This window comes from Phocoena sinus, chromosome X (genome assembly GCF_008692025.1).
Source record: "Phocoena sinus isolate mPhoSin1 chromosome X, mPhoSin1.pri, whole genome shotgun sequence".
Lineage (NCBI taxonomy): Eukaryota > Metazoa > Chordata > Mammalia > Artiodactyla > Phocoenidae > Phocoena > Phocoena sinus.
Window position 1 is genome coordinate 48,973,759 of NC_045784.1, and position 22,993 is coordinate 48,996,751.

The following is a 22,993-nucleotide window of genomic DNA, read 5'->3' on the forward strand; positions in this document are numbered from 1 at the left end:
TCTAGAGCGCAGGCTCAGTTGTTGTGGCACATGGGCTTTGTTGTTCCACAGCACGTGGGATCTTCCCGGACCAGGGCTCGAACCCATGTCCCCTGCATTGGCAGGCAGATTCTTAACCACTGTACCACCAGGGAAGTCCTGTTTGTTGTTTAAAAACAGATAACATCCAGATAGATACAAGAAGAAATTGCCGGGCTTCCCTGGTGGCACAGTGGTTGAGAGTCTGCCTGCCGATGCAGGCGATACGGGTTCGTGCCCCGGTCTGGGAGGATCCCGCGTGCCGCGGAGCCGCTGGACCCGTGAGCCATGGCCACTGAGCCTGCGCGTCCGGAGCCTGTGCTCCGCAACGGGAGAGGCCACAACAGTGAGAGGCCCGCATACCGCAAAAAAAGAAGAAGAAGAAGAAGAAGAAGAAGAAATTGCCTTCAATTGTTCTTTCAACAAACATTAACTGAGCTCCTACTATACAGCAGCCATTGTTCAGTGTGCTGGGGACAGAGCAGAGAACAAAATAAATGAAGTCCCTGCTCTTACTGAGCTTATACTCTAGTGGGAAATACATTTTACCACAGAAGCAAACACACATCTAAGATTGTTTTAGATTGTGATCAGTGCTGTGATAAAGTAAAAAGGGATTAGGTCACAGAGAGTGCCTGGGCCATCTGAGCTACTTTAATCTCCCTTTCCTGCGATTTGAAGGATATAGGGGCCCACCATGGGTACAACCAGATAGAAAGAAAAGGAAGTGCAAAGTCCCTGAGGTCGGACAGATCTTAGCATATTGTAATAAAAAGGAGATCAGTGTTGCTAGAGGAGAGTGAACAAGGTTTTTATAAATCAAGTCAAAGAGGCTGGATCTATTGATGGTGGTGTCTTGGACTAGGAAATGGTGAGAGATTCTGGACAAATTTTAAAGACAGGGCCAATAGGATTTTTTGAAGAACTGTATGTGAAACACGAGAGAAAAAGAGGATTCAAGGGTGGCTCCAGGATTTTTGGCCCGAACAACCAGGTGTTCCCATTAACTGGAATGGAGAATGGAATTAACTATGATTTCTGATGGGTCATTCTGGATTTCCACTAATAGCTGCGGATGGGACCTCAGGGCCCTTCTCCAACTTTGAGCAGCCTAGTTATGGAGTGGGGCGCTGGCATAGGACTGTTGTTTTGGGTGAGAGGAATGAAGCACATTTCTGGGAATCCCCACATTCTCTTCCCCGATTCTATTCATAAACCTGGAGATTTACACAATGAGAGATAAAGAAGACTGAGCACATCGGGCCAGGCAAAACGGAGGGGCCCCAGGAACAGGAAATCTGCTGTAGCCACTTCAGTACAGAAACTGTACGAGAGTGGGCAGCGCCAATGAGGGCGCTACAGGAACTTTCTTGGCGATCTGGCAGCCTAGGGAACCACTTTTTACCATAAACAAAGTAAAGAAAAGAGATGGGGTGGGGTTTGGTGGCCTAGCCGGCCGGAAGGAATTCGGGTGGAGCCGACTGTGCAAGCTTCGGGGCAGAGGGGAGAGGAGGCCGCCACTAGCAACTAACCTCAGCTGCCTAAACTCAACAGAAAGGTCGGAGGGGTTGTTGGAAGTGCCAGGAGCCCCGTGATTCTCTCTGCCCGCCAAAGAGAGATGAAAACCCAAGTTGTGCGGTGCAGCTTTAAAGGGGCTGGTGATTGACAGAATGTGTAGCAGTGGATGGGGTGGAGCCGCTGGGTGGGGTCTGGGACAGGCAGCTGGGAGAAACCAAAAGGAAGAAAAAAGAAAACCATAGCCCCTGATATCGCTAATGCCAGGCGGGAGAAGCTAGCCAGAAAGGGAGGACAAGAGGGTTTTAGAGCTCACCTCCATTCCTACCCCGATCGACTCTCTCAAACCCTTCTGTCTCCTTTTGAGATAATTAAAATCGAGTGTACACCGCCCCTAGTCGGTGCCCATTCACCCTAACTCTCCACTGAACTAGGTTTGTAGTACGAGGGAGTGAGGACCCCGAGTCCACCAGCTCAACCCCGGCCCCGCCCCGTCGGCCTGGCCCGGGGCTGGGAGGAGAGGATGCCTTTGGAGGCGCAGAATCCGAAAGTAAGTCCCTTTCATTTTGCCTCCTCACCCCTCCCCTTCCTTTTGCCACCCTCACTGGGGTCTCCGCTGGCGGGGGTGGGGGGGGGGAAGAGCCACCTTACAGAAAGAGACTCTTTCAAGAAGGATCCGGAGGATGGGTCAGGGTAGGGTGGGGTAAGAAAAGGAGGGGAGCGGAGGAGGGGTGGTGCTTTAAAGCCTAGGGGAGCTGCCACCCACGGGATAGGTACTCTCAGAGTTTGCTGATTGTATGATTAGAGCCTTGATTTCCTCTCCTGTCCTTAGAGCCTTGACTTATCCCTTCCAGGCGTCCTTTCTTTTTCTCACCCTCCAGCATCCCTATCTGGCTGCTTAAAGCTTCTAACCATGAGCTGGGAAGGCTCCATCTTGCCTGGCTTCTTAAAGGGACAGTGCACTAGTTCAACTGTGGGAAATAGATCCTAGAAATTAGATTTTGAGAAGGATGGCACTGACTCACCTTACTATGACAATACATGTGTTGGGGGAATTTGTACAGAGAGGACAGTTTTTCTTCCTCATACCAGCTTCCAAACTTGTTCTAATATCCAGTTGATTCTCAGGAGGTGCATCCTGGGCAATGTTGCCAAGTTGCACATTAGTTAACTGAAGAGTCAGTAGGCTCTGCAGTTATAGCTCAAGAGGAAAATTTCTGTTTCCTGAGAGGTGCCATGGCATTGCAGATGATTTGGAAAAAATAATTTATTCTACAAATATTTATAGAGTGCCAGATTCATTGCCTGTGGCTGATCCCACTGCTGAGTGTCTGTAATATGTCAAAACCATGTAGAGTGGTGTTTCCTTTCTTAACAGATTGACGGCCAAGGTTTCTTCCTAGAGATGAATGTTGAATTTGATTCCAACATTTACCAAGTATGTGTCATGTGAAAGTTCCCACTGTTCATCTTTATTGTCTTTTCTTTAGTACCACATCCATAGACCCAAGCCCAAGTGACTGTGAGATCCAGCTGGAAGAGATAGGAGCTCAAGTCAAAATGGCATGCAAAGAAAGAAGGGCAGGATGCTTCAATAGGGAAGCCAAGGCCACCTTGGCTAATATGTCATTCACATGTCCATGTACAGTCTGGAAGATTGTATTGGGGAGGAGGGCTTCACCAGCTCCCTTCTGCCGTTAAATAAAAGAACTGGTGTGGTGGAAATTTGTTAGAAGGCCTCATACAGATCAGTGGCATCTCTTCCAAGTTTATTTTTCTCATGTTTCTGCTTCTGGAGGGTGGCAGGTCTGGATGGAGCCTAATGATATCCCACAGGTCAAAGAGATGAAAACATGTTGTTTAAGGTTTTAGGTCTAATATTTCACTCTGGGTTTTCTTTTTAAGGTATGGATTGTCTATATGTATGTATGTATTTATTTCTATTTGGTCAGTGGAATGCCACAACTTCCAGCGCTCTGCAACTTACCAGTTCAGCTGTCTCTGGTATTACACATGCAAGGCACAAAGACCCTCCCTTCTTTAATGTGCTATGTTTCATTGCATCTCTGGTGTCAACTCCCATCAAGGGCCTGTGTTGATTCTAGGTTTCTCAGTAACATTTAGCTAAAGCACCTTCCTCCATCCCTCATCTCAATTGGTTTTAAAAACCTTAAAATGACATTCTGAATGGCCATGTTGTTGAATCCAGTGGATTCAGATAAAGAAGAAAGCCTCACTTAGTGTTCTTTCTCTCTAAAGTCCCTGGTCTATGGGGTCCTAAAGACAAAGGAAACATGAATTCAACTGGAACTCTCCTGGTTACTTTCATCAGTGGGAGTACAATCTTGTCCTAGAGCAAAGAGCCACTTGTACATGTCACACACACTGAACTCTGCTATCTACACCCTGGTGTGGAGGGTGGGGAAGGAACTATGTGCTGACTCCACAGCCAGCCTCGTGCATTTAGTAAGCATGGAATATGTTAGGTATTGCTGTGCTTCCATTTTAATATTTGATTGTCCCTTTGCGTTCATGTTGTTTTTTCTTTGGGAGAGGATATAGCAGCAGGATATAGCTGTCATAAAATATGGTTGATGAAATATGGTTATTCACTTCCTAGGACAATGAAATGTTTGTGAACCCACTAACAATTACTATAGGCAAACAATAGAAATCCTTCTCCAAAGGCTTCAAGTGGCTTTCCCAGAGCAATTAGTTTGTTGTCACTCATTCTGCTTCCTGGGATTGCAGATAATTTCTGTCTACACAGAGGCAAAAGGGATTCATAAGGGATAATTGCAAAAAGGACACCTTGCACACTCTCTATTTCACAAACAGTAGTTTTGACCCCCAACTCCCATTGTGGAATGCCAGGATCTGGTGGGCTAGGCTGTTCTTGCCTAGACTAGTACAGCTCACCCCTACATTTACTTTGCTCTGAGTTCCTTCCTAGTTTTTCCTCAGCCTTCAAGGGTAAGGACATGTGATAGACAAAGGAATCAATACAAAAGTACATTGTGTTATGAGATTCATTAATTCATTCATTCAACAAATGTTTACTGACGATCTACTCTGTGCCATCACTGCACAAGACTGGAGAGTCTACAAGTCCCCTGCCTTTTTGGAGACTGTATTCTAATGAGCGTGTGTTAGTGGAGGGGAAAGACAATAAACAAAAGGTTTTTGTCAGGTAGGAATAAGATGAGAGAAAGGACTGGGGAGAACTGTTTGATATAGAACAGTCAAGGAAGGCTTCTCTGTTACGGTGATTTTTTAAAAATTGGGGTACAGTTGCTTTACACTGTTGTGTTAGTTTCTGTACAAAGTGAATCAATGATATGTATACATATATCCCCTCACTCTTGGACCTCCCTCCCACTGCCTCTCATCCCACCCATCTAGATCACCATAGAGCACCAAGCTGAGCTCCCTGTGCTATACAGCAAGTTCCCACTAGCTATCTATTTCACACATGGTAGTGTATATATGTCAACCTTAATCTCCCAATTCATGCCAACCCCCCATTCCCCCACTGTGTCCAACGTCAGTTTTCTATGTCTGCGTCTTTATTCCTGCCCTGCAAATTGGTTCATATGTATCATTTTTCTAGATTCCACATATAGGTATTAACATACAATATTTGTTTATCTCTTTCTGAATGACTTCATTCCATATGACAGTCTCTAGGTCCATCCACATCTCTACAAATAACCCAATTTCGTTCATTTTTATGGCTGAGTAATATTCCAATGTATGTATTTACCACATCTTCTTTATCCATTCATCTATTGGTGGATATTTATGTAGCTTCCATGTCCTGACTATTGTAAATAGTGCTGCAATGAACATTGGGGTAAATGTGTCTTTTTGAATTATGGTTTTCTCAAGGTATATACCTAGTAGTGGGAATGCTGGGTCATATGGTATTTCTATTTTTAGTTTTGTAAGGAACCTCTATATTGTTCACCAGAGTGGCTCTATCAATTTATATTCCCACCAACAGTGAAAGAGGGTTCCCTTTCCTCCACACCTTCTCCAGCATTTATTGTTTGTAGATATTATGATGATGGCCATTCTGATTGTTGTGAGGTGATAACTCATTGTAGTTTTGAGTTGCATTTCTCTAACGATTAGTGATGTTGAGCATCCTTTCATGTGATTTTTGGCAATCTGTATATCTTCTTTAGAGAAATGTCTATTTAGGTCTTCTGCCCATTTTTGGATTGGTTGTTTGCTTTTTTGATATTGAGCTGCATGAGCTCTTTGTATACTTTGGAGATTAATCCCTTGTCAGTTGCTTCATTTGCAAATATTTTCTCCCATTCTGAGTGTTACCTTTTTGTCTCGTTTATGATTTTGATTGCTGTGCAAAAGTTTTTAAGTTTAATTAGGTGCCATTTATTTAGTTTTGTTTTTATTTCCATTACTGTAGGAGATGGATCAAAAAAGATCTTGCTGTGATTTATGTCAAAGACTGTTTTTCCTGTGTTTTCCTCTAAGAGTTTTATAGAGTCCAGTCTTACATTTAGGTCTTTAATCCATTTTGAGTTTATTTTTGTGTATAGTGTTAGGGAGTGTTCTAATTTCATTCTTTTCCATGTAGCTGGGCAGTTTTCCCAGCACCACTTATTGAAGCATCTGTCTTTTCTCCATTGTATATCCTTGCTTCCTTTGTCATAGATTAGGTGTCCATTGGTGCATGGGTTTATCTCTGGGCTTTCTATCCTGTACCATTGATTAATATTTCTGTTTTTGTACCAGTACCATACTGTCTTGATTACTGTAGCTTTGTAGTATAGTCTGAAGTCAGGGAGCCTGCTTTCTCCAGCTTCGTTTTTCTTTCTCAAGATTACTTTGCCATTCGGGGTATTTTGTGTTTCCATACAAATTGTGAAATGTTTTGTTCTAATTCTATGAAAAATGCCATTGGTACTTTGATGGGGATTGCACTGGATCTGTAGGTTGCTTTGGGTAGGATATTCATTTTCACAATATTGATTCTTCCAATCCAAGAACATGGTATATCTCTCCCTCTGTTTTGTCATCTTTGATTTCTTTCATCAGTGTTTTATAGTTTTCTGAGTACAGGTTTTTGCCTCCTTAGGTAGGTTTATTCCAAGGTATTTTATTATTTTGTTGCAGTGGTAAATGGGAGTGTTTCCTTAACTTTTCTTTCAGATTTTTCATCATTAGTGTTTAGGAATGCAAGACATTCCTGTGCATTAATTTTGTATCCTGCTACTTTACCAAATGCATTGATTAGCTCTACTAGTTTTCTGGTAGCATCTTTAGGATTCTCTATTTATCATGTCATCTACAAACAGTGACAGTTTTACTTCTTTTCCAATTTGGATTCCTTTTATTTATTTTTCTTCTCTGATTGCCATGACTAGGACTTCCATAACTATGGTGAATAATAGTGGTAAGAGTGGGCATCCTTGTTTTGTTCCTGATCTTAGGGGAAATGCTTTCAGTTTTTCACCATTGAGAATGATGTTGGCTGTGGGTTTGTTATATATGGCCTTTATTATGTTGAGGTATTTTCCCTCTGTGCCCACTTTCTGGAGAGTTTTTATCATAAATTGGTGTTGAATTTTGTCAAAAGCTTTTTATGCATCTATTGAGATTGTCATATCGTTTTTATTCTTTGTTAATATGGTGTATCACATTTATTGATTTGCATATATAGAAAAATCCTTGCACCCCTGGAATAAATCCCACTTGATCATAGTGTATGATCCTGTTAATGTGTTGTTGGATTCTGTTTGTAAGCATTTTGTTGAGGATTTTTGCGCCTATGTTCATCAGTGATATTGGCCTGTGATTTTCTTTTTTTGTGATATCTGGACTGGTTTTGGTATCAGGGTGATTGTAGCCTCATAGAGTGAGTTGAGAGTGTTCTTTCCTCTGCAGTTTTTTGGAGGAGTTGTGAAAGAAGGGTGTTAGCTCCTCATTAACGTTGGATAGAATTCGCCTGTGTAGCTATCTGGTCCTGGACTTTTGTTTATTGGAAGATTTTTTTATCACAGTTTTAATTTGATTACTTGTGATTTGTCTGTTTATATTTTCTATTTCTATTAGGTTCAGTGTTGGAAGGTTGTACCTTTCCAAGAATTTGTCTGTTTCTTCCACGTTGTCCATTTTATTGGCTTGTTTTAGTCTCTTATGATCCTTTGTATTTCTGCAATATCAGTTGTAATTTCGCCTTTCTCATTTCTAATTTTATTGATTTGAATCCTCTCAGTTTTTTTCTTGATGAGTTTGGCTAAAGGTTTATCATTTTTATATATCTTCATAAAGAATCAGCTTTTAGTTTCATTGATTTTTGCTATTGTTTTCTTCATTTCTATTTCATTTATTTCTGCTTTAATTTTTATGATTTCTTTCCTCCTACTAACTTTGGGTTTTGTTTGTTCTTATTTCTCTAGAACTGCTTTTGCTTCTTCCCATAAGTTTTGGGTCATTGTGTTTTCATTGGCATTTGTTTCCATGAATTTTTTGATTTCCTCTTTGACTTCTTCAGTGATCTCTTGGTTATTTAGTAGCATATTGTTTAGCTTCCATGTTTTTGTTTTTGTTTTCCTTTTTTTTTCTGTACTTGATTTGTAATCTCATATCATTTTTGGAAAAGATGCTTGAAATGATTTCAATTTTCTTAAATTTACTGAGGGTTGGTAAGTGACCCAAGATGTGATGTATCCTGGAGAATGTTCCATGTACATTTGAGAAGAAAGTGTATTCTGCCACTTTCGGATGGAATGTCCTATAAATATCAGCTAAGTCTATTTGGTCTATTGTGTGTTGTAAAACTTGTGTTTCCTTATTAATTTTCTGTCTAGATGATCTGTCCATTGGTGTAACTGGGGTGTTAAAGTCCCCCACTATTATTGTGTTAATGTTGATTTCCCCTTTTATGGCTGTTAGCATTTGCCTTATGTATTGAGGTGCTTCTATGTTGGGTTCATAAATATCTAAAATTTTTATATCTTTTTCGTGGATTGATCCCTTGACCATTACGTAGTGTCCTTCCTTGTCTCTTGTAACAGTCTTTATTTTAAAGTCTATTTTATCTTATATGACTACTGCTACACTGGCTTTCTTTTGATTGCTATTTGAATGGAATATCTTTTTTCCATCCCTTCACTTTCAGTCTGTATGTGTCCCTAGGTCAGAAGTAAGTCTCTTGTAGACAGCACATATACAGGTCTTATTTTTGTATCCATTCAGCCAGTGTGTGTCTTTTGGTTGGAGCATTTAATTCATTTACATTCAAGGTTATTTTCAATGTGTACATTCCTATTACCATTTTCTTATTTGTTTTGGGTTTGCTTTTGTGAGTCTTTTTCTTCTCTTGTGTTTTCTGCCTAGAGAAGTTCCTTTAGCATTTGTCATAGAGCTGGTTTTGTGGTGCTGAATTCTCTTAGCTTTTGCTTGTCTGTAAAGGTTTTGATTTCTCTGTTGAATCTGAATGAGATCCTTGCTGGGTAAAGTAATCCTGGTTGTAGGTTTTTCCCTTTCATCACTTTAAATATATCCTGCCACTCCCTTCTGGCCTGCAGAGTTTCTATTGGAAAATCAGCTGATAACATTGTGGGGATTCTGCTGCTTTTAATATTTTTTCTTTGAATTTGATTTTTGTTTGTTTGATTAGTATGTTTTTTGGTGTGTTTCTCCTTGGGTTTATCCTGTATGGGACTCTGCCCTTTCTGGACTTGGGTGGCTATATCCTTCCCCATGTTAAGGAAATTTTCAACTATAATCTCTTCAAATATTTTCTCAGACACTTTCTCTCTCTTCTTCTTCTGGGACCCCTATAATTCGAATATTGGTACATTTAATCTTGTTCCAGAGGTCATTGAGATGGTCCTCATTTCTTATCATCATTTTTTCTTTTTTCTTCTCCTCAGCAGTTATTTCCATCATTCTATCTTCCAGCTCACTTTTTCATTCTTCTGCCTCAGTTATTCTGCTACTGATTCCTTCTAGTGTATTTTTCATTTCAGTTATCATGCTGTTCATCACTGTTTGTTTGTTCTTTAGTTATTTTAGGTCCTTGTTAAATGTTTCTTGTATTTTTCTTGATCTATGCCTCCTTTGTATTTCCAAGATTTTGCATCATCATCATCTATCTTTACTCTGAATTCTTTTCTAGGTAGGTTGTCTATTTCCTCTTTATTTGTTTGGTCTTGTAGGTTTTTACCTTGCTCCTTCATCTGTAACTTTTTTTGTCTCTTTTTTGTTTGTTTTGTTTTGATGTGTGGTGCTGTGGTTCTGTCTTGCTGGTTGTTTAGCCTGAGGCGTTCAGCACTGGATCTTACAGGCAGTTGGGTGGAGCCATGTCTTGGTGCCAAGATGAGGACCTCCAGGAGAGCTCACACCAATTTATATTCCCTGGGGCCTGAAGTTCATGTTAGCCCAATGGCTCAGTGCTCCTGCCAGAAGACCCTCAGCTTGGAAACCAAGAAGATGCAAGCCATGTGGCATGGCAAAAGAAAGAAAAAATGGCAACAAACACAAGGGAGCAGAACAATAACAAAGACTAAAAAATATAAAAATGAAACAACAAAGCAAAACAGAACCACAATAGCAAAAAAAAAAAAAAAAAAAAAGCTGGAAGAGGCGTGAGTTGGAGACTTAGGCTCAGGAACTGTGTGGCTGGAGGGTGCTCTGGAGGCAGAGTTTCAGGACTGGGACCACAGCAGGCTCACTGGGGCCTGAGCAGGTGGGGGATATGCTGGCTGCATTCTCCTCCCATCCCCCGAAGGTCTCTCCCCATCCCCACTGATCCCCTCACCATGAGCGGACCCCTCCGAGCATGGGAACCCCTCCCCTCCCCAAGCCACTCCTCAGGGGCACCAGTCCCATCCTGCATCCCGTATTCCTCCTCTCCTCCTTCCACCCCCCAACATCCTACCCAGTCACACGAGGACTCCTTCTGTCCCCTTAGGTGTCCAAGGTCCCCCACCAGCACCTAGTAAGTGCCCTAGTTGTGAGGATATGCAAACTCCACATCCTCCTGTTCTGCTATCGTGACTCCACCCAATATGGTGATATTTAAGAATATAACGAATAAAGTGAGAGCCAGCCATGAGAATACCCAAGGGAAGGGTATTCTAGACAGAGAAATTAGAATAGTAAAGGCTTGTTGTGTTCAAGGAATAGCAAGGCCAGTGTCACTGGAGTGGAGAGGAAAAGAGTGGTAGGACATGATTTCAGAGAGACAGAGAGGGCCAGATCATATAGGACCTTGTAAATACTTTGGCCTTTATTCTGAATGAGATAGTAAGGCATTTTTAAGGAAGATAAATATTCAATAATTATCATATTTAAAATTCTAGTCTAGTAAAGAGGATGTAGACACAAGAGGGAAGAGATATGGGAACATGTGTATATGTATAACTTATTCACTTTGTTATAAAGCAGAAACTAGCACACCATTGTAAAGCAATTATAGTCCAATAAAGATGTTGAAACAAAACAAAACAAAACTTTGCAATCCTTCCTCAAAACTCTCAGAAAAAAAAATAAGAGGATGAATCTTCAATTGTTCATCTTAACACAGTCAAGGTGGTTTATGTTTTATGATTTGGATAATAATACTACTTTGGAAAAAAATTAGTAAGCTCATTGCTGAATTCATGTCAACTAATACAATTTAATTTTATACTAACTATTGTTTTATAACAATTATCTGAAAAAAGTTTCAAACATATTTGGAACCACTGAAATACAAAAAGTATTTTCAGCATACATATTTTAAAAATCACAATAAATTTATTAGCACTAGAAGAATGCTTAACCTTTTTAAGGAAACATCACAAGATTGTATAACTGATGTAACTGTTTTACTCTAGCATGAAATTTTGAAAATTATTCACTTGAAAACTTTTTTTAAATTTTCAGTCTTGCTGGAACACATGATTTCATGTAGGTTATACACCATTCTTCTCCCAAAGTTCTTCCCAGTAGGGAAGTGTGTTTCATGTATCATTTCATTTAATCCTCAAAATAGCTTTGTGAGGTAGGCACTATTGTCATCTCCATTTTACAGAATAGGAAACTGAGGCATAGGAATGTAAAGTATTTTACCCAAGGTCACATGGCTAGTAAGCAAAAGAGGATCCATTCTCTCCTATACCTTCTGAGAAGTTGTTCCATCAGCTTCCTTCTCTCCAATCTTCTTTAATTTCTTTTTCTTCTTTGGTTCTTCCACCCATCCAACCATTCCCACCTAATATACCTAACATTTATTGAACACCTACTCTGTGCCAAGCCCTCTATTGAACACTTTGCATTTATCAATTCACATAATGCTCACAACAATCCAATTAAGTAAGTACCGTTGTATTCCCAATTTTTCAGTTGGGAATTTGGGACATAGAAAAATCAAGCAACTTGCCCAAGTTTACACAGCTAGGAAGTAGCAGAAGTGAGATTTGAACCCCAAAATAAAGTCTACACCTTCACTGTTATGCTCTACTGCCTAATCTTTATCTTGCAAACACATTTTTCACTAAATCAATTTTTCTTTAACAACAGTTACTCAAATTACCACCCTATTTTTCTGCAGTTTCCATTTAAATCATTATTGAAACTGCTTATGCAAGAGTTACCTGAAGATCTCCTAAATGTCATGTCAAGTGCTCTCTCGTTAGGTTTTCAACATATTGATTCTACTACATTTGAGGCTGTTGTACTTTCCTTCCATCTTTAAAGCCTTCCCTTCCTTGTCTTCTGTGATGATACTCTATCTTGGATTTCCACCTACCTCTCTGATTGTCTTTTTCATTCTCTTATCTTGCTACTCTATACTCCTTATTTGGGTCATCTCATCTACTTAAGATTTTCAACTGCCATTTATATGCTGATGAAGGCCTGTATGACAACTTGGCATTTCCAAACTGAACGCTTTTTCTGAGCCTGGACCCACCTACTTGTCTGTTAACTAGACATCTTAACTTGACACCGAACATTTAATATGTCTAAAACTGAATTCATCATCAAACCCAAACACGCCAATTTCTATCCCTGACCAACAGTCACATAATCAACTGAACAATAAAGCCTAGAGTCATCTATGACTCTTCTTTCTCCTTAATGTCTAGATTCTGCTTCTTGAATTTTTGTATCCTCTCCAACCTTATTTGTAGTGTCTTTGCTTAATTTTTCATCATGTATGACCTGGCCTATGAATATAGCTCCTTTATTGTTGTTTAATCTGCCTCCAGTCTCTATGGTCTTTGTTATGTGTTGAATTATGTCCTTCAAAACATGTTGGAGTCCTAATTTCTGGTACCATGGAATGTGACTGTATTTGGATACAGGGTATCTACAGAGGTAATCAAATTAAAATGAGGTAGTTAGGACAGGCCCTAATCCAATATGACTGGTATCCTTATACAAGTGGGAAATTTGGACCGAAAGACTCATAGAGGGAAGATGGTCTGAAGAGACTTAGGGAGAAGACAGCCATCTGCAAGCCAAGGAGAGAGACCTAGAACAGATCCTTCTCTCAGAGCTCTCAGGAGAAACCAACTCTGATGACACTTTGGTTTCAGAGTTATAGCCTCCAGAACTGTGAAACAATAAATTTTTGTTGTTGAAGCCCCCCTGGTTTTTAATACTTTGTTGTGGTAGTCCTAGAAAACTAATACAAACTCCAATCTAGTCTACATATTAGGATATTTCTAAAATACATGTTTTTATCTTGATAATCCTATGTTCAGAATTATTCAAAGACTCCCCATCACTTACAAGATTAAATCCCTGTCTTTTAGTAAGACACTTCACAATTTGTCCTCAACCTACCTTTCATGTTTATGGCCAGTGACTTTTCCTTATCACAGGAGTTACATTTAACTAACTGCTACTTCTCGAACATGCCATGGTCTTTCACAAACACCATGTCTTTATTCATGCTATCAGGACTTCCATAAATGTTCTTTTTCCTCTTACAACCTGTACCAATCCACCTCCACCTTTCCTTCTATTCCATCCCTCTCTTTTTGGTAAGCTCCTATACATAGCATGATACCCAATTCATTTTCTCTGTGAAGCCTTGAAGTATAGGTAAGATTTGGTTAGCCAGAGTGGAGGGGAAAGGATATTCTAAGCAGGAAGAACCATATAATCAAAGACAGGTAATGAGGATCATTATAATGTAGGTTAGAGGGGAATGGAGTAGAGTTAGAGAAAGGTGAGGTTAGAGAACTCTTTGCCTTTGGTGATAGTATAGATGGGATCAAAGCAGCTTCTGGAGAAGCAGCAAGGTCAATAGTCTTCCTCTGTAGTGTCTCAGGGAAACAGCTAGGCCTCAAAGAATGTTATTATCTAGCTAATGTCACCTGATGATGAGATAGCCTATATTTTGTTCCTTGGAAAGCTGGTCTTTATAATAGCACCCTGAGTTTGGAGCACTTTTGCTGGTCAGTGATGGTATGGTAGTAGAGCTGAAAATATTCAGCAGGGTTCAGAGTTCTTTTCTACTATAGCCTATTTAAACATGATTGAATATATTTACCATTTCTACTTACATAAAGTAGATGGTTTTGAAAGGAGGAAGCAAAATTCATTCATTAATCTCATTCACTCGTTCAACATACATGACCTGGGAGCCCTCTATGTGGACAGCTCTGTGCTACAGGATGGGAATACACAAATATAAGACCTCAACCTTGCCCTGGAGCTCAGCTGGGAGACAGGCAAAGCTCTAGCTAACATCTAGTGCTTGTTGATTACTTACTATATACCAGGGACAATGCTAAGCATTGCATGCTTCTCATTTAAATTCTCAGTAGGGTTGTACCCATTTGTGGAAAAGGACACAGTGTTACAGACAGGTTGAATAAATTCAGGAGGGAGGAATTGGAAAACTGACAAGTAAGCAACTCATTAACATGAGTAGAAAAGACCTGGGTGACATTTGGGTGAAGAGGTCAGAGAAGACTTGGTGGAGGAGGTGATATTTGAGTCTTAAAGGATAAATAGGAGTTATCAAGTGTCAATGAAAAAACAGTCAATCTAAGAAAGAAATGGGAGATTTTATTTGAGCCAACCTGAGGATTATAACCTGGGAGACCATCTTTCAGAAAGCTCTGAGGACTGTTCAGCACATTAGAGGTCAAAGCACAGTTATATAAGTTTTTGAGACAAAAGTTTATATGTCAAGTCATGTATTGACAGTTTCAACAATCCAGATCTACATATACAAAATGGGTCATGGCTCATTGTGGCCCTTTGCAAGAATAAGAAGGAAGATTATCTCCTAAGGAGTTGTGACTCTTTATGAAATTAAGAAGGAATGTTATCTCCTAAGGAGGTCTGGTCAATGCAGATGCACAACACACACTAAATGGAAGGAAGGAGGCCTGAGTGGGCAAAAAAAAATTTTATGTTTAAATTTTTCTTGTCTTGCCATAAAATATGAATTTTGTTTCATCAATTCCCCCCTTCTGATCATTAATCTCTTGTTAGAAAGAATAAGGTGATAAAATATTTGGCCCCTAAATGCCAGGGTGGTGACTTACCTGCCCTGGATCCATCATGTCCCTTGATATTGGGTTTTAATGGCATGGTTCTTTTTTCCCTTTTGTACTAGTTGTACTAGTAAGATGTCTGGCAAGGACTAACAGTCAATTCCAAGTTGTCCAACAGGACTTATGCAATTTTTCCTTACATGTGCATTGTGTATGTTCATTTATAGAGAACTATAGAAGTGATCAAAATTGACAATAGGAATGACCATGTTGTTAGTAAAGTTTTAAGCCAAGATTCTCCTAAACCAAACCATTTTCCTAGTATTTTTCCTAAACAGGGAAGAGGATCATTTATAGGGGAAATTTGATTCCTCATGTGTCATAAGATTAGTTAACAAATGTTGTGGCCAAATGGTCTTTGTGTATGGTGAAGTATAGGGATCTGATTTCATATTTGTGCATGTGGTTATCCAGTTTTCCCAACACCATTTGTTGAAGAGATTATCCTTTCCCTTCTGGGTGTTCTTGGCTCCCTTGTCAAATATTAGTTGACCATATATGTGGAGATTTATTTCTGGGCTCTCTATTCTGTTCCATTGGTTTATGTGTCTATTTTTATGTCAGTAACATACTGTTTTCATTGCTATAGTTTTGTAGTATAGTTCGAAATCAGGATGTGTGATGCCTCACATTTTTATTCTTCTTTCTCATGATTCCTTTGGCTATTTGGGGTCTTTTGGGGCTCTATACAAACGTTAGGATTTTATTATCTATCTCTGAGAAAAATGACATTGGAATTTTTATAGGGATTGCTTTGAATCTATAGATGGCTTTGGGTAAGTATGGATATTTTAACAATATTAACTCTTCCAATTCATCAAAATGGGATATCTTTCCATTTGCTTGTGTCATCTTTGATTTCTTTCAACAGTCTTGTTGTTTTTGTTATACAGATCATTCACATCCTTGGTTAAATTTATTCCTAGGCATTTTATTGTTTTTGATGATATTGTGAATGGGAAAGATTTCCTCATTTCTTTTTCAGATGTTTCATTATTAGTGTATAGAAGTGCAACAGAGTTCATGATGTTTTTTTTTCTGTGTTAGACGCTTTATTTTTAAATTGTATAAATGAAGGAACTGAGATATAAATAAGTTGTACAAATGAGGAAACTGAAACACAAATAAGTGTCAAATGTAAGGTCATACAACTGATTAGATAGCTGGTGGATTAGAATGAGGATGTTTATTTTATATCCTGCATCTTTACTGAATTTGTTGATTAGTTCCAACAGTTTTTTGGTTGAGTCTTTGGCATTTTCTATATATAAGATTGTATCATCTGCAAGTAATGACAATTTTGCTTGTTCCTTTCTGATTTGGATGACTTTTATTCCTTTGCCTTGCCTAATTGCTCTAGCTAGGACTTCTAGTAGTTTATTGAATAACAGTAGTGAGAATGGACGCCCTTTCCTTCTTTCTGATCTTAGAGGAAAAACTTTCCACTTTTCACTGTTGGGTACAATGTTACTGTGGGTTTGTCATATATGGCTTTTAGTATATTGAGGTATGTTCTTTATATACCCAATCTGTCAAGGATTTTTATAACAAAAGGGTGCTGTATTTTATGAAATGCTTTTTCTGCATCTATTGGGATGATCCTGTGATTTTTTAAAAATTTTATTAATGTGGTGTATCACTTTTATTGATTTATGCATGTTGAAACATTGCATCCCAAGGATAAATTGCACTTGGTCATGGTATACAATCCTTTTAATGTGTTCTTGAATTCAGTTTGCTAATATTTTATTGAGAATTTTTGCATCTGTATTCATCTGGGATATTGGTCTGTATTTTTCTTTTATAGTATTCTTAATCTTGCTTTTGTATCTGGGTAATGCTGGCCTCGTAAAATGAGTGTGGAAGTGTTTCCTGCTCTTCAATTTTATAGAAGGTATGAGAAGAGTTGGTGTTAAGTCATCTGTAAATGTTTGGTAGAATTCACCAGTGAAGACATCTAGTCATAGTGTTTTCTATGTTGGGAGGTTTTCGATGACTGATTCAATTTCCTTACTCATTATTGATCTGTTCAGCTTTTCTACAATATTTCTTCCTGATTCAGTCTTGGTAGGTTGTGTGTTTCTAGGAACTTATCCATTTCTTATAGGTTTTCTAACTTGTTGATGTGTAATTGTTCATAGTAGGCTCTTATGATCCTACGTATTTCTGGAGTATCAGTTGTAATATCTCCTCTTTCATTCCTAATTTTATTTATTTGAGTCTCCTTTCCTTTTCTCTTGGTTAGTCTAGCAAAAGGAGTTGTCAGTTTTGTTTATCTTTTCAAAAACTCAGATCTTAGGGTTTTTAATCTTCTCTATTGTTTTTCTGGTCTGTTTCATTTATTTCCATTCTGGTCTTTATTATTTCCTTCCTTCTGCTAACATTGGGTTTAGTTTGTTGTTCTTTTTCTAGTTCTTAGAGGTGTAAAGTTAGCTTTTTATTTTAGATCTTTGTAATTTCTTCTTCTTCTTTTTTTTTTTTTTTTTGCGGTACATGGGCCTCTCACTGTTGTGGTCTCTCCCATCATGGAGCACAGGCTCCGGACATGCAGGCTCCCACACAGGCCCAGCCGCTCCACGGCATGTGGGATCTTCCCAGACCGGGGCGTGAACCCATGTCCCCTGCATCAGCAGGTGGACTCTCAACCACTGCGCCACCAGGGAAGCCTTCCACAGTTATTTTTAATACTATTTATTTAACCTTTATACTGTAGTTAAGTGGTTAACACACCATCTTATTATAGAATTAGTTTTCTAAATCCAACTATATATTTTTCATCTCTACCAGTGTGTTGTATTCTTTCACATGTTTTCATGTCGCTGATTAGTATCTTTTTATTTCAGCTTGAAGAACTCTTTTCAACATTTATTACAAGACAGGTCTAGTGGTGCTGAATTCCCTCAGCTTTTGTTTGTCTGGGGAAGTTTTTATTTCTCCTTCATATCTGAAGGTTAACTTTGCTGGATAGAGTATTCCTGGCTGGCAAGTTTTATCTTTCTACAATTCGAATATTTCCTTCCACTGTCTTCTGGCCTGTAGGGCTTTTGCTGAGAAATCTGATAGCCAAATCATGGTTCCTTTCATAGGTTACACATTTTTTTTCCTGCTGCCTTTAGGATTCTTTATCTTTGACTTTTGACAGTTTCATTATAATGTGTCTTGGACAATGACGTTTGGCATTGAGATAATAGAGTGATCTATTAGTTCTTGTATTTGGATGTCCAAGTCTTTACTCATGTCTAGGAAGTTCTCCACTATTATTTCTTCAAATAAACTTTCTACACCCTTCTCCCTCTCTTTTTCTTCCAGAATCATAATTATTCTAATATTTGTCTTTTGATGGAGTCCTACAGATAATGTGGACTCTTTTTGCTCTTTTCAGTTTTCTCTTTTGTTCTTTTCTAATTGTATTTCAAAATTCCAATCTTCTAAAGTCACATATTCTGTCTTCCATCTGCTTTACTGTACTACAGATGCTCTTTATTTCAGTCTTTATCTCATTTATTGAATTCTCCAGAATTTCTGTTTGGCTCTTTTTATTATTTCTATCATTTTGGTAAAGAACTCATTTTGTTCATGTATTTTTTTCTCTGATTTTCAATTTTCCTTTTGAGTTTTCTTGTATCTTGCTAAGTTTCTTTAGAACAGCTATTTTGAATTCTTTATCAGGTGGATCACAATATTCTATGCCTTTGAGCTTGGTTGTTGGAGAATTATTGATATCTTTGGGCAATGACATGTTTCCTTGATTTTTCATGTTCCTTGTAGTTTTTGTGTTGGTACTTTTGTATTTGAAGTAGCAGACACCTCCTTAAATCTTACTGGTTGCCTTCACATGGGGTACTGTTCATTGATATTGGTATATCTGGGGTTTCCTCAGCTGTTGTTGGGCAGACCTGCTCCACTTTTCTTGCTCTTTCCTGTGGCAGAGTTAAGCTCTTCTGACTTCTCTTGTTCTTACAACTCACCAGGCTGGTTGCTGAAAACCTCACTTTTCTTTTCCAGAAGGTGACAATATAGCTCTAGTTTGTGATTTCTCCCCGTCCACAGGTCCATTTTTCTGAGAGTACTCTGATTACCAGATCTGCTCTTACTGCTGCATTTTGGAACTTGTACAAGGATCGACCTGTAGAGTAGAGGGAGGTATGGGTTTAGCACTTGGGGCATTGGGGGTGCATGTGCACCCAGTGGGGAGATCCTTGGTTTGGGTGTTCTCAGAGCCTTTTGGGTGGACTTCCTGCTGAAGTCCTGAAGCAGTTAGCAAGTACACCATCTATTTAATATGCGTTAGTATTCTTACTTGCTTCTTTCCCTTTCTCCTTTCTCCTCCCCAAGTCATGGATGTCCTGCTTCAGTACTTTGGGTGCTACTGAAGAGAAACAGGTTTTCCCAGCTATGACCCATACAACTGGGGAAGCCAGACATTCACCATTTTCCACATTCTCCACAGGAGACATCACCACCACCAGCTCCATACAGTGTCACCCTGGAAGGGGTGACTCTCAACAAGTTCCTCCCTCTCCACTACATCCAAACTTGATGGCTTGCTGGAATCTCTCTTCCCACTGTGATGACTTGCTGTTATCTCCCTTCAGGCAGGCTGGCCTTCCACAAATTTCCTCTCACCTGTGCATATCTGCCCAGGCCACCACTGTCCAGGTGTTTTCCCTGACCATGCCAAGAGGGGATGGGTCAGGTTTGCTGATTCTACTGAACCCAGAACACTTATTGAGGTCTGTCTGCTTATTTTTAGATGCACAGTTGAGTAAGGGTCTTCCTGGGTCCCTTGGTATATGATGATGGGTCCTACAACTCCAAATGGGGTACTTTTGTCCATGGATCAATGTCTGATTAGTTGTTTTGAAACAGGAGAGAGAAAGGAGGAATGTCTTACACTTCCATGATGCTGACCTTTTGCCCATTTTAAAATAAAGCTATTTGATTTTTTTGTTGTTGAGTTGTAAGCATGCTTAATAGACTCTGGATATTAACCTCTTATTAAATATATTATTTTCAAATTTTTCCTCTTATTCTGTGGGTTGCCTTTTCACTCTGTTGATTTTATCCTTTGATGCACTAAAGTTTTAAAGTTTTATATATTCTAATTTGTCTATTTTTGCTGTTGTTGCCTGAGTTTCTGGTGTTACATCCAAGAAATCACTGTCAAATCCAATGTCATGAAGACATCCTCTATGTTGTCTTCTAGGAATTTTCCAGTTTTAGGTCTTACATGTAGGTCTTTAAATGATTTTGAGTAAAATTTTTGTATATGATGTAAGATAAGTGTCTGACTTCACTATTTTGCATGTGGATATCCAGGATTCCTAACACCATTTGTTGAAGAGAATGTCCTTGAATTATTGAGTGGTTTTTGCACTTTAATTGAAAATCATTTGCACTTTAATTGAAAATCACCATATATGTGAGGGATTATTTCTGAGCTCTCTATTCTATTCTGTTGATCTATTTTTTTTATTCTAGTGTCACACTGTTTTGCTTACAGTAACCTTGCAATAAGTTTAAAAATCAGGATGTATGAGGCCTCCAAATTTGTTGTTCTTTCTCAAAATTGTTGTCTCTATTTGTGGTCCCTTGAGATTCCACATGAATTTTAGGATGAAATTGTCTGTTTCCTAAAAAAAAAAGCCTTTGTGATTTAAATAGGGATTGTGTTGAATCTGTGGATCTCTTTAAGTAGTATTGATATCTTAATAATATTGTCTCCCAATTAATGAACATATGGTGTCTTTCAATTTAATTGTGTCTTCTTTAAATTCTTTAGCAGTGTTTCTCAGTATACAGTGTACAAGTCTTTCCCCTTCTTGGTTAGGTTTATTCCTAAGTATTTCTTTTCTTTTTTTTTTTTACATCTTAATTGGAGTATAATTGCTTTACAATGGTGTGTTAGTTTATGCTTTATAACAAAGTGAATCAGTTATACATATACATATGTTCCCATATCTCTTCCCTCTTGTGTCTCTCTCCCATTTATCCACTCATTTGATGATGGACACTTAGGTTGTTTCCATCTCTGGGCTATTGTAAATAGAGCTACAATGAACATTGTGATACATGACTCTTTTTGAATTATGGTTTTCTCAGGGTATATGCCCAGTAGTGGGATTACTGGGTCATATGGTAGTTCTATTTGTAGTTTTTAAGGAACCTCCATATTGTTCTCCATAGTGGCTGTACCAATTCATATTCCCACCAGCAGTGCAAGAGTGTGCCCTTTTCTCCACACTCTCTCCAGCATTTATTGCTTCTAGGTGTTTTAATGATGGCCATTTTGACTGGTGTGAGATGATATCTCATTGTAGTTTTGATTTGCATTTCTCTAATGATTGCTGTTAAGCATTCTTTCATGTGTTTCTTGGCACTCTGTATATCTTCTTTGGAGAAATGTCTATTTAGGTCTTCTGCCCATTTTTGGATTGGGTTGTTTGTTTTTTTGTTACTGAGCTGCATGAGCTGCTTATAAATTTTAGAGATTAATCCTTTGTCAGTTGCTTCATTTGCAAATATTTTCTCCCATTGTGAGGGTTGTCTTTTGGTCTTGTTTATGGTTTCCTTTGCTGTGCAAAAACTTTGACGTTTCATTAGGTCCCATTTGTTTATTTTTGTTTTTATTTATCTCTAGGAGATGGGTCAAAAAGGATCTTGCTGAGATTTATGTCATAGAGTGTTCTGCCTATGATTTCCTTTAAGAGTTTGATAGTTTCTGCCCTTACATCTAGGTATTTAATCCATTTTGAGTTTATTTTTGCGTATGGTGATAGGGAGTGATTTAATCTCATACTTTTACATGTACCTGTCCAGTTTTCCCAGCAACAATTATTGAAGAGGCTGTCCTTTCTCCACTGTACATTCCTGCCTCCTTTATCAAAGGTAAGGTGACCATATGTGCGTAGGTTTATCTCTGGGATTTCTATCCTGTTCCATTGATCTATCTTTCTGTTTTGGTGCCAATACCATACTGTCTTGATTACTGCGGCTTTGTAGTATAGTCTGAAGACAGGGAGCCTGATTCCTCCAACTCCGTTTTTCGTTCTCAAGATTGCTTTGGCTATTCGGGGTCTTTTGTGTTTCCATACAAATTGTGAAATTTTTTGTTCTAGTTCTGTGAAAAATGCCAGTGGTAATTTGATAGGGATTGCATTGAATCTGCAGATTGCTTTGGGTAGTAGAGTCATTTTCACAATGTTGATTCCTCCAATCCAAGAACATCATATCTCTCCATCTATTTGTATCATTTTAATTTCTTTCATCCATGTCTTATAATTTTCTGCAAACAGGTTTTTTGTCTCCTTAGGCATTTTTATTCCTAGATATTTTATACTTTTTGTTGCAATGGTAAAAGGGAATGTTTCCTTGATTTCACTTTCAGGTTTTTCATCATTAGTGTATAGGAATGCCACAGATTTCTGTGCATTAATTTTGTATCCTGCTACTTTACCAAATTCATTCATTAGCTCTAGTAGTTTTCTGGTAGCATCTTCAGGATTCTCTATGTATATTATCATTTCATCTGCAAACAGCGACAACTTCACTTCTTCTTTTCTGATTTGGATTCCTTTTATTTCCTTTTCTTCTCTGAGTGCTGTGGCTAAAACTTCCAAAACTATGTTGAATAAGAGTGGTGAGAGTGGGCAACCTTCTCTTGTTCCTTATCCTAGTGGAAATGCTTTCAGGTTTTCACCATTGAGGACGATGTTGGCTGTGGGTTTGTCATATATGGCCTGTATTATGTTGAGGAAAGTTCCCTCTATGCCTAATTTCTGGAGGGATTCTATCATAAATGGGTGTTGAATTTTATTGGAAGCTGTCTCTGCATCTACTGAGATAATCATATGGTTTTTCTCCTTCAATGTCTTAATATGGTTTATCACATTGATTGATTTGTGTATATTGAAGAATCCTTGCAT

The 22,993-nt window shown here is 38.6% G+C and overlaps 1 protein-coding gene across 3 annotated transcripts in view; it reads left to right on the forward strand.

Annotated features, from left to right (window-relative positions):
- Positions 1 to 1,460: 1,460 nt before the first annotated feature.
- The window catches only part of KLF8 (Kruppel like factor 8), a 370,498-nt gene continuing 348,965 nt past the window's right edge, over positions 1,461 to 22,993 (forward strand). For 2 of the 3 annotated variants that reach the window (XM_032620535.1, XM_032620531.1), the window contains exon 1: positions 1,510 to 2,083. The gene's annotated coding sequence lies outside the window, so the exon portion shown is untranslated. Of the gene's footprint in view, positions 2,084 to 22,993 lie in introns of all 3 variants that reach the window. The other variant, XM_032620530.1, reaches the window with a different exon arrangement.